The 11,891-nt window shown below is 26.2% G+C and overlaps 2 protein-coding genes and 1 long non-coding RNA gene across 3 annotated transcripts in view; 1 reads left to right on the top strand and 2 right to left on the bottom strand.

Moving 5' to 3' along the window:
• The window catches only part of LOC136086913 (uncharacterized), a 30,911-nt gene extending 30,015 nt beyond the window's left edge, over nt 1-896 (top strand). The window contains exons 6-7 of the mRNA XM_065809412.1: nt 176-391; nt 470-896. The gene's annotated coding sequence lies outside the window, so the exon portion shown is untranslated. The remainder of the gene's footprint in view (nt 1-175; nt 392-469) is intronic.
• The window catches only part of LOC136087508 (uncharacterized), an 86,478-nt gene that overhangs the window by 59,834 nt on the left and 14,753 nt on the right, over nt 1-11,891 (bottom strand). The window lies entirely within an intron of this gene.
• Nucleotides 7,791-8,671, bottom strand: LOC136087209 (uncharacterized). Its single transcript, XR_010641629.1, has 2 exons — nt 8,419-8,671; nt 7,791-8,069 (listed from the first exon to the last, which is right to left on the bottom strand). It is a non-coding gene; the product is annotated as an uncharacterized LOC136087209 (long non-coding RNA).

The raw sequence follows: 11,891 nt of genomic DNA, 5'->3' as shown, positions 1-11,891 counted from the left end.
TATTTATATGTATATACACAAATTAGAAATAAACTATAAGTAATGTATAAATATTTTCTATTATAATTTTAATGGTCTTAAAAATAATATTGCAATAAGAATAGAAAAAAAAGAGAATAAAAAAAAAAAAAAAAGCTCTTGAAACACAATCAACTATATTTTATACTTTTACCAGGTGGGTATGCAGTTTTACGTTTCAAATTAGACAACCCTGGGTAATGGTTTTTGCATTGTCACATTGAAGTGCACGCTTTAGATGGCATGGCTATGATTATATTAGAAACTGTTAACGAAGCGCCAAAGCCTCCAAAAGGTTTTCCAGTATGCAACAATTTTTATCACGACTTATCAAAAGATTACTTTTACACAAGGGATGATTCAACTAATATTGGTAAAAAAGTTGTCATTTATGTTTTTTAACTTTTGTTCACATTTGGTATTTATATTTATTTTGTTTGTTTTTGTTTAGATTGCACTAATGCTAAAAAATACTTAGCTACTGCTCTTGTATTGTTGGTACTTTTATTTGTAAATTTTGTTACTTCGATTGTGATTTGGAGAAAATATCGTCACCAAAAAAAAAAGTTGACTCACTGCAAAGATGTGGACACAGTTCTTAATGAGAATAGAAAATGAAATCTTTTTACTATTCTTTCCGGATTATCATACAATCTTTTTGATGAAACCGACGATCTTCATTAGCTTTGTCTAAAAGTTGGTTAAAGATGTCTTAAAATTGTCTATAATGTAAAATTACAAATAAATTAAGTGACGAAAGGTGAAGGAAGTTTTTACGGAAATTGAACAAGGCACTTTTAATGTCACTTTTATCTGTTGATAAATTTTGATAATTGATAATTATATTCTAATATTTTGATAAATATTTTAATCATTAATGTAAATTTTCAAATTAGGCTTTAAATATGTAAAAAAAAACAAAAAAACCCTGGTAATTTAAGTATAAAGTTTGGTTCGCAAATAATTTCAAAATAATTAATGAAAAAAGTTTTGTATATTGCCCCTATATATCATAAAGCATTTAATTTTCTTTTTCCGAACACAGTTAATGAATTAGTGACCCTAAAGTAAAGGTTACTCGAACTCCAGTGTTCGCAACTCATTTTTTCTAAATAGCGTATGTTATTATAAGAAAAAAAAATTTTACTAAAGTACTTTAATAGTTTAAAAATTATTACTAAACAGTGTTTGTAAAAAAAGCTTTAAAAGTTTATATACAAAAATCTAAGACTCCATGCAAAAACTTTCGACAATATTTTTTGATCCTATTTGGAACTTCATGCTTATGTGACGTAAAAATTCCGATATTGTTTATCTGGTTGTAAAATATTCACTTTTCATTTTAGCTAAAAACTGAAACAAACTTAAAAAAAAAATCAACTCAACAAATTTTGTGTTTTGATGTTTTTGCATTTATTTTGTAACAAATGATTTTTTCGGGTGCATCATACTTTCAAAATTTTTAAATTTGGCGGATCCTTTTTAATACCATATAATTGAAAATAATATGGTAATAGATATTTTTTAAATATTAAAAATAAAGTCAGTTTAATTATTTAAAGTATTTTTGTCTTTAACAATTTTTTTGTTTAAAAGTTTGTTAAAAAAGGATAGCTAATTTTTTTTTTTTTTTGCGTTAAGTTTGGGTAAAGCTTTTTTATTAGTTATCCTTACAAACCTTTCTTTCTCTTTAAATCTTCAAACTAAAACAAGTAGTATGCCAAAATTAGGTATTAATTAAATTAAACACTGGCTTTTCATAAAAACAGTCTTTGAGAGATAACAGCTGTTTTGAAACTGGAAGCTTCTCTTTATAATCTTTATTTATCGAAATGAAAATATTTCTAGATTTATTATTTGAAATTGATATTAGAGTTAAAATTAAGTTTTATCTTAATTAAGTAAATTTTATCTGATACCGATTGTGAGGTCTTCAGAGTTAAAATAATTATTAATACTACACAAAACCTTGTTATTGAAAATCCTGTTGTTACAGACAATCTGATGAAGGCGTTGTAAATAATTATATGAAATAGAAATGATCAATAGAATGTACAATTAATTCAATAACAATAATCTATTACACAAAAATTACTTTAGTTCTTAAAAAAATAACGCAAATGATTTGTTTTTCTATTTTAAACATCTTCGAATTTTCCAACTCATATAGTGATTGCTTGCAACCTCTATAAGAGTTGGAAATTACTGAAAGAGAAAAGATGAAGTTCATAAAGCAAGATAACGATTAACAGATGAATTAAAAGATTGCAAGTTATATGAATCAGGTAAACAAGATAAAAGAAGCGAGTTCTAGAGAACTGATGTTTGAGCAAAAAACTAGATGAATAAGTATTTTTGGAGCACTAAGGAACATTCACAGTAAAAGGATAAGATTTAATTGATTAAAGAGTAATGCGACAGTTTTAGTTGACGGCACGAGAGACGCAAGCTCTTTAGAGCAGCGCCATTATAGCATTTATAAAAAAGAGAAAGAAAAGCAGCATTTACGATAATGTGACAGTGAAGGTTGGCTGCAAGTGCAGGTCTAACAATATATACAATGGCTTTTTGCTCCTTGTCTAAAAAAGAAAGGGCATTATTCGAAGATCCGTCCCATATATTGTACCAGTATTTCATACAATGACAAATTTGAGATTAATAGAGATAAAGAATAGAGTTCGTAGTAAGAAAGTGGCGAGCGTGTTAAAGAGAGCCTTATTAGCAAATGTTATTTTGCAATGATTTGATATATTGTTTCCATGAAAGATCGGAAGTAAGAGTTAATCCCAGAAGACGAAGTGCAGATGACTCATCGAGTACATTACTGTTCATAGGAAGATCTATATTATTGCTATAACGATTATCTGAAAAAAAATTTTATCTTTGTTAAAATCCATCAACCACTGAGAGTTCCATGCTGTAATAGTAGCGAGATCCTTTTAAGCTCAATTGCCCCCTGCAAGCAACCAGACAGTGTTAGCTTCTTATCAAGACAAAAAAAAATGTGATCTAACATAGATCTAACAAGCGAAGATGTTTAACAAAAAAAAAAGCAGTTCATTTATCACACATCCATATCAAATGCACAATACAACCTATCGGGTATTACCGTTAGCAAACCATCATCGTTGTTACAGTTATTTAGTTGTTTACACCTAGCAGTTATTACCGTTAACAAATCTAAAGCGTTTGATACTGTAAATCGCAATATTTTGCTCCATAATCTTAAACATTACGGAATAAGTAGCAGAGTTTTACAATGGTTTTAAAACTGTTTATCAAATCGAAAAAATTTGTCTATTTTGATGATAGAAATCAAAGAAATTTGTTAGAAATATCCTGTGGTGTTCCGCAAGATTCTTTTCTTGGGTCACCTTTTTCTAAAATTTTTCTAAAATTTTTCTAAAAGATTTGCGTAAAGGACTTTTATAAAGCCTCAAATCCTTTTAAATATCATGTTTATAGACGATACCTAAATAATAAAATTTACCAAATCTATTCGAATATGAATGATGAATTGCAAAAAGTATTAAATGGGTTCAAATGTTACAAATACCCTAAACATTTTTATTGACCAACTTCAAATAAACAGAGATTTTGTAACAAAATTTTTAGATGTTGTTTTTTACTAGAACATCCCGCTAAAACGACGTATTAATTACATTTGCACTAAAGTGTCTAAACGTATTTTAATCTTATACAAGGCCAAAATATATTTAAATAAAAATGTTTAACACAACTTTATATATCATTTGCTCACAATCATATAAATTATGCAATTACTGCCTGGCGTAGCACAGGCAAAAGTTAAAACGTCTTTACCGCCGCACAGTGGGCCAGAATATACATTTACTGGACAAATTTCGTAACTTATTTAATATTAGAGCTACATTTACTAAAATTAGTATGAGTACTAATAAGGTTTCTGCGCTTGTTATGAAGGTTAAAAGTTTTTATCTCGTTGCTATGGATACCTTTATTTTGCTTAGCAATATCCTATTTTTGTTATCTGCAGATATTTTATAAGTGCTATATTCACTAAATTTGGCATGAGTACCAATAGGAGATCACACTTCTTACACAAGTGATAATTTTTTAAATTTTGTTGCTATGAATACTTATATTGCTTAGTTACTAGATACTTTCCTTAGTTACAAAGTGGTAAATTGATATTTGAATATTTTATGGGTTTTTTGACCCACCTATATTAAATAACAATTGAGTATTTAGGTAAATAATGTTTTAGGAATAATTAAAGCAAAAGATAGTGCATGAAAAGATTGTCAATTTTAAATTACATTAAAAAATTATAAAACAATAATATCGTTTGAAGATTGTTTAATAATAGACATCTCTGACATCATTGTAAGCGGGGTAGATGTTATATTTTTTCTCCAAGGCTCCGCTTCTAATCAATTGATAGGGGGCTTTTTTCAGACTTGCATCAATTATTAAAACCAGTGCTTCGTCTGCTGAATATTTAGTAGCTTTATTTGTATTTGAAATATTTAAAACGTTCTTGGCAGCAATAGCAATAGATTCATCTCTAAAACTTTTATTAGCAGCAAAAAATAGTTTATTGGATGAATGAGATTCAGTTAAACAAGATACACACCATTTTTTAGTTTTATTAGAACTATTATCAAATGCAACTGGTTTTTGACCACGTCTACTTGCAGTTGGTTCTCGTCTTTTTTTCTGACAATTAAATATTCATTTAGCCAGTTTACAAACTTCTTTTCAAAACTTTTAATAGTATAGTTTGCAGATTTCCACTTTTTTTTATACAAGTAAACAAATCGTTGAACAACATGTCTAAAATCAACGTCTTTAAAATCAGCAAATTTTGGCTGAATAAATTTAAACATATCTTGAGCAATATTTTGTTTTGAAATACTAAGATTGTTTTTTAAGAAAAAACAATCTTAGTATTTCAAAATGTCTAAGTTTAATAACTCCATTTCTAAATAATTATTGAAACAAGTATTTTGTATTTAAAAGTTTAATGTTATAATATATATGCCGCGTTGACTACTAATACTTGTTAGTAATTAAGTTGCTACAAGTGTTCTCAAGCAAGCAAATGACGTCATGTCGACGTCTTAAGTTGGTTGAAATGTTAACGTCAGAACTTTCAACGTCTATTCCACGTTGATTTGTAGTTGATAAACTAACGTTGAAGAAAAAGTCGTTCTTTCAACGTCTTATCGAGGTGGAAATCTCAACGTCAGAATTTTCAACGTTTATTCCACGTTGATTTTTTGTTAATAAACTAATGTTGATTTAATCAACGTTAAATCAACATGCCTTTCTATTTTCGTTTTGATATCGAGACAAATAAGACTTCTTATTTAAAATAAAGATGGCCAATCGCTCACATAAATGTGCTATTTTTAATTATATTTTATTTGAAAGTGGTAATATTTACAATATTACATATGTATTTTTCATTTATGGGTAATAATTAAAGATTTTTTAGTTTATAATTTTCGTTTTTTATTCTCCTGATAGGAAGTAAAAATGCTTCAATTTTAATATTATTAGTAATGATTATTGAAAAGAATTCTCTTTTTCTTACGAAACATTGTTTTCCACAGCTTCAATTACAAAATTACATTTTTTTGTTTCTTTGTAGCTAATTAAATACAAAAGTAAATTGGGTGTTATTTTAAGGTTTTTTTTTATGTTCCATTTATATTTGGAAAGGGTGGTTGAATTTTGTAGTTTTATGTTTACGAATAAGTGTTTGTGGTTTGCCCATCTCTTTTTCCAGTCTCCTTCTGATAGTCCAATATATACTTTTGTTTGGGGCTGATACTATACATTTGTAAATTACATTTAAGACTCTGCTTACAACTTTAAGTTTTAAAAAAAATATGTAGTTATTTTTATTTAATCTCGCATACAAACTTATATAGCTCTAAAATCATTCATCGAGCACTGTTGAATATATGCAAGTAAAATTTTTACTTATATTTAAATATATATATATATATATATATATACATATATATATATATATATATATATATATTATATATATACATATATATATATATATATATATATATATATATATATATATATATATATATATATATATATATATATATATATATATATACTATATATATATATATATATATATATATATATATATATATATATATATATATATATATATATATATATATATATATATATATATATATATATATATATATATATACATATATATATATATATATATATATACATATATATAAATATATATAAATATATATATATATATATATATATATATATATATATATATAGGGACGTGGAAATCGCGATTTACGGAACCGATTTTTATGCTAAAATTTTGGTTCTCGTTTTTTTAACTCTTTTTTAGACAGCGTGAGACAGACGTAGTTTTGTGGAGTTTCTTTTTAGAAACATATATACACAAAGATACTTTTTGGAAAGAAGAAAAGCTAATCTTGATTTTTTAAATACTTTTATGCATGGTTACTAACTTTTTTATGGGATATTTTGCTCCTGAATATTAGGTTGATGTTCTCTCATGAATTTGTGGTCGAAGAAATGTAGAGTCCGCCTTTTTTATTATTAAAATAGTTTGCTTCATGCATTTTCTATGCACAAGCCAAATTTCAACGAAAAATAATTATAAGCAATTAGTTTAATTAGTGTTATACCAAGTATACCACTTTTTTCAGGTAGCCTTAGGCAAACGGTTTTTTGATGCGGTTCTTTTTAGAAACATATATAAACCTTGACAACTTTTGAAAAGAAGAAAGGTTTGGCTTGATTTTTTTTATAAATATTGTGTATCGCTACCATACTTTTTTATGGAGTATTTTGCTGAGAATTTTGCATGAAAATTTGGTTGATGTTGTCACTTGGATTTGTAGTCGAAGAAATGTAGAGTCCGCTTTTTTTATTATTAAAATAGTTTGCTTCATGCATTTTCTATGAACATACCAAAATTTCAACAAAAAATAATTATAAGCAATTAGTCTAATTAGTGTTGGACTTTAGGTACCTAATTTCGGTTTTTCGGTTTGTTTATTTTTTGGTAAGCGAAATCCGGGTGGGGCCGAAATCCGGATAAGGGGGCGATTAAAATAAAAATCTTATTTTAAATTATTTTAATTTATATTATTAGATTTAATTTAATATGGACAAGCTTAATAAAACTGTTCTAGATGCACTAACAGATAGTAAGTTTAATTTTTTTTATTCATGATAATAGTATTAATAACTATTTTCAAATCCAAAATATAATAATTAATGAAAAAGTTTTTTATGTAACATAAAAAAAGATTAATGTTTCAGATTAAAACTGTTGGTATTCAATTGCAACAATTTTAATATTTTAAAACACTGAGAAGTTTTTTGTTAAGATTAAATTAATGAAGTATGTGATATCCCAGCAAGCATTTCAACGTTGATTCAACGTTGATAACGCGTTGATTTATTGACGTTGATTTTAGCGTTGAAATGGAAACAAAATATCGACGTTGAAATATCAACATTGATTTAACGTCAATAAATTAACGTTGTACTGACATTGATTTAAAAACGTTGATTTGGAAACAAGAAATCGACGTTGAAATATCTATACTGATTCAACGTCAATAAATTAACATTGAACTGATGTTGATTTATAAACGTTGATTTAAGCGTTGATTTGGAAACAAGAAATTGACGTTCTAATATCTACATCGCTTCAACGTCAAAAAAGCAACGTTGAAACATAACACTTTAAAAAATTTACTAAAATGTATTTGTTAAAATTTTTTACAAAGAAGATAATTTCTTTTTCTTTTTCGAAACTACTTCCGATTTCATTTGACTCAACGTCAGCGTTTACTACGAATTCATCTTGATTTTTTTCTTTATCACTTTCGTGAACTTCATCGTCTATTTCGGGGTTGTCAGATTTCCGTTTACCTCCATTCAAACGATAAGGTGCATACTTTGGGCAAGAGGCTATAAATGATCTAGTTTCTTTGTCTGTTGCCTAGCCTCACAGCGCTTCATCGATTCTAAAAAATAAATGCAAAAACATTCAAATTTGGTCAAGTGAATAAAATTGTATAGAAAGGAGGAAAGAATATCTTCAATTTACATTATTTCATAAGAATACATGACGTTTACAATTTTAATGTAAACTAATATATTTTAATTTTTGAGTTTATATATCTATTTTTTGTGAATTCAACTAAATTTATTTATTTTCAACAGACAGCCATTAAAAAGAAATAAAAATATATAAAAATATATAGATCAACATCTTTTCAAATTTTCAACACTTAAAATTAAAATTATAGCTATCAATTATTGCTTCGTAAACAATTAACCCTTCCATAGGTAATTTCATGAAAAATAACTTACAGACTTTTTAAAAACTCTTTTGTGAGCTCCAAGTTTTCTATCAAACTCATATAAAGCGTCTATATTATCAAATTGTATTAATCATCATCATCGTTTATATCATCAAATTGTATTAATATATCTCCTTCATCATCTTGCATTCTGGTTCCATTGTGTCATAGTATATATTACATGTATATAATACATATATTATAGTATATATTACATATATATATGTATACATAATATATACTATATGATATATATATATATATATATATATATATATATATATATATATATATATAATATATATATATATATATAATATATATACAATATTAAATGATATACTTGAATATGTTGCATACAAAACAACAGCAATTTGAAGGACAACTGAAACTCACAAATGATTTGGCAAAGAAACCTACCATTATCTTTTACTATTAAATACTCACTGTATATGACAAAAAGTCAGCCATGCTATACATACAGTCTACCTGCTAACTGTTTTAGAAAACAAATAATTCTACTCCACTTCAGATACTCCTGGTAACATTACAGTCACATGACATATTTACAGTTAATCTTATAACTTATACAAAATACAAAATTCCATATAATCTTAGATTACGAGTTGTAATATATATATACAGAATATTAGTTTATTAACTAAATATACAAGTCATTGTTACTATATTGGTGTAATTCTATTTAAATTTTCTAGATTACCAAGTTGCAATAGTTGTTATTTTTAAAACACATGTTATTGGACTTCTAGTATTCACGTCTAGCTTACATTACACCAGTTTTAATGATTTTCAACCAATTTTATACTAACAATTCATACGATCAAGACATTCTATTACAGTAGACACACACAAGAACACTTCATTGACTGTGTACATTACATACACATCTATAAGACTCAAAAAAGTTCACAATTCTTTGTATGCAAGTTGTACTGAGCCACACTATGTGTCCTCTGGTCCCAGTGTCAATTCAAAAGTCTGTGGCAATTGCCCTGACAGGATACTCTGAGAATAGTCCTTTTGGGATAATGGGATACCTTAACAAGATACCCTGGTGTAGACCCAGAGTGGAACCTCTTTTGGGATGCCGGTCTCAGGCGAAAGCTATATCGATAATGTATGTTTACCACCCTAACAATACAGACCAAACAAATAATTCTGGTCTATCACTGATACTGTCTACACATCGCACTTACGCTGGACACTAACAAAAATTTAATAGAACAACAGTAAATGACTCTTACATATCTCGACTATTGTTTATTGTTATTGTTTGTTTTCACAACATTTTACTTATTACTTTTTTAGTATTTTTCTACTTTGAGGCTCTTTGTTTTCCACTGGACATCTGTCCTTTTGTACTTTTATCTCACTCTGCTAAACTCTTTTTAACTTATTATTCATTCCTAAGATGTTCACTGCTCAGTGCAGCTTCACTAAAATGCATTGCATATACAACATAATAATGTTTGCCAGGAGTTTTGATTCCATTTTGTAATAAAATTGAAAATTCGTTTACAAAATCAAACATAAAGCTCTCTTCAGAGGAAGGTTTGCTCTTGCCACAAAAAATAGCTACAGCAAATGGTTGAAAATGAGCAAAGTATGAACCATAAAGCGACTGAAGTACTTTTAAATAATGGTATCCCATCAACATTCACAACTACTTCAATTTTCTCCAGATCTGGAAATTTACTTAAATGTTTTAAAATATTAGTTTCCAAATCATAAAAAATGTAATAGCCAACACACTTATTCTTCATAGGAATGTTACATGCAGTTTTTAATAATGTCTTTATGTCTTTTGGAAGCTTCGAATGGCCATTGTTTCTCAAAATAAAAAGAAGTTGATTCAATGCAGAATGCAAAGTTTGGTTCACAACAACCCATTCTGCTAATTTTTCACGTAGATTTCCATTTATTGTTTTGTCTATGTCATCTATAATGTCTGATTCTGATTCTTGTGTCTTGAATCATAGAAGCATATATATCTATACATTTCCATGATTCAAGACACAAGAATCAGAATCAGAACTACCCAAGTCAAAAATGGAATCTGAGTCAAAATCTGTTTCTTCGACACCTTTAACTTCTTCCTCAATTAATTCTTCTGAAACAACTCTATAACTGAAACAATTATTTGTTGTTTATTTATTTTTGTTGTATTATCTGTCTCAGTAAATAAATCAATTACTATTTTATTCATTTTTCTCCATTGTGTAATCTGTGATGACATAGCAACTGAATACTTTTATTTCTATAAATAAATATATTATTATCAGGTTAGCCAGGAATATAATTTATATAGTGTTTTTGCAATATTGGGAATAAAATTGTTATTGTTCTACTAAATATTAGGATTTTTTTTATAAAATTGTAATATATATATATATATATATATATATATATATATATATATATATATATATATACATATATATATACATGTATGTATGTATGTATGTATGTATGTATGAATGTATGTATGTATGTATGTATGAATATATATTTATATATATTTACATATATTTGTATATATGTATATATATTTGTATATATGTGTATATATATATATATATATATATATATATATATATATATATATATATATATACATATATATATATATATATATATATATATATATATATATATATATATAAATATATATATATATATATATATATATATATACACACATATATATATATATATATATATATATATATATATATATATATATATATATATATATATATATATATATATATATATATATAAGTAAAAAAATTACGTGCATATATTCAACAGTGCTCGATGAATGATTTTAGAGCTATATAAGTTTGTATGCGAGATTAAATAAAAATAACTACATATTTTTTTTAAACCTTAAAGTTTTAGGCAGAGTCTTAAATGTATAAATTTGTAATTTACAAATGTATAGTGTCAGCCCCAAACAAAAGTATATATTGGACTATCAGAAGAAGAATGTAAAAAGAGATGGGCAAACCACAAAACTCATTTGTAAACAGAAAACTACAAAATTCAACCCCCCTCTCCAAATACAAATGGAACATAAAAGAAAACCTTAAAATAACACCCAGTTTACTTTTGTAACTAATTAGCTACACAAAAACAATAAAATGTATTTTTGTAATTAAAGCTGTGTAAAACAATGTTTCGTAAGAAAAAGAGAATTCTTTTCAATAATCATTACTAATAATATTAAAATTGAAGCATTTTTACTTCCTACCAGGAGAATAAAAAACGAAAATTATAAACTAAAAAATCTTTAATTATTACCCATAATTGAAAAATACATATGTAATATTGTAAATATTACCACTTTCAAATAAAATATAATTAAAAATAGCACATTTATGTGAGCGATTGGCCATCTTTATTTTAAATAAGAAGTCTTATTTGTCTCGATATCAAAACGAAAATAGAAAGGCATGTTGA

This window comes from Hydra vulgaris, chromosome 11, assembly GCF_038396675.1.
Source record: "Hydra vulgaris chromosome 11, alternate assembly HydraT2T_AEP".
NCBI lineage: Eukaryota > Metazoa > Cnidaria > Hydrozoa > Anthoathecata > Hydridae > Hydra > Hydra vulgaris.
This window is presented reverse-complemented; position numbering and strand designations above follow the sequence as displayed.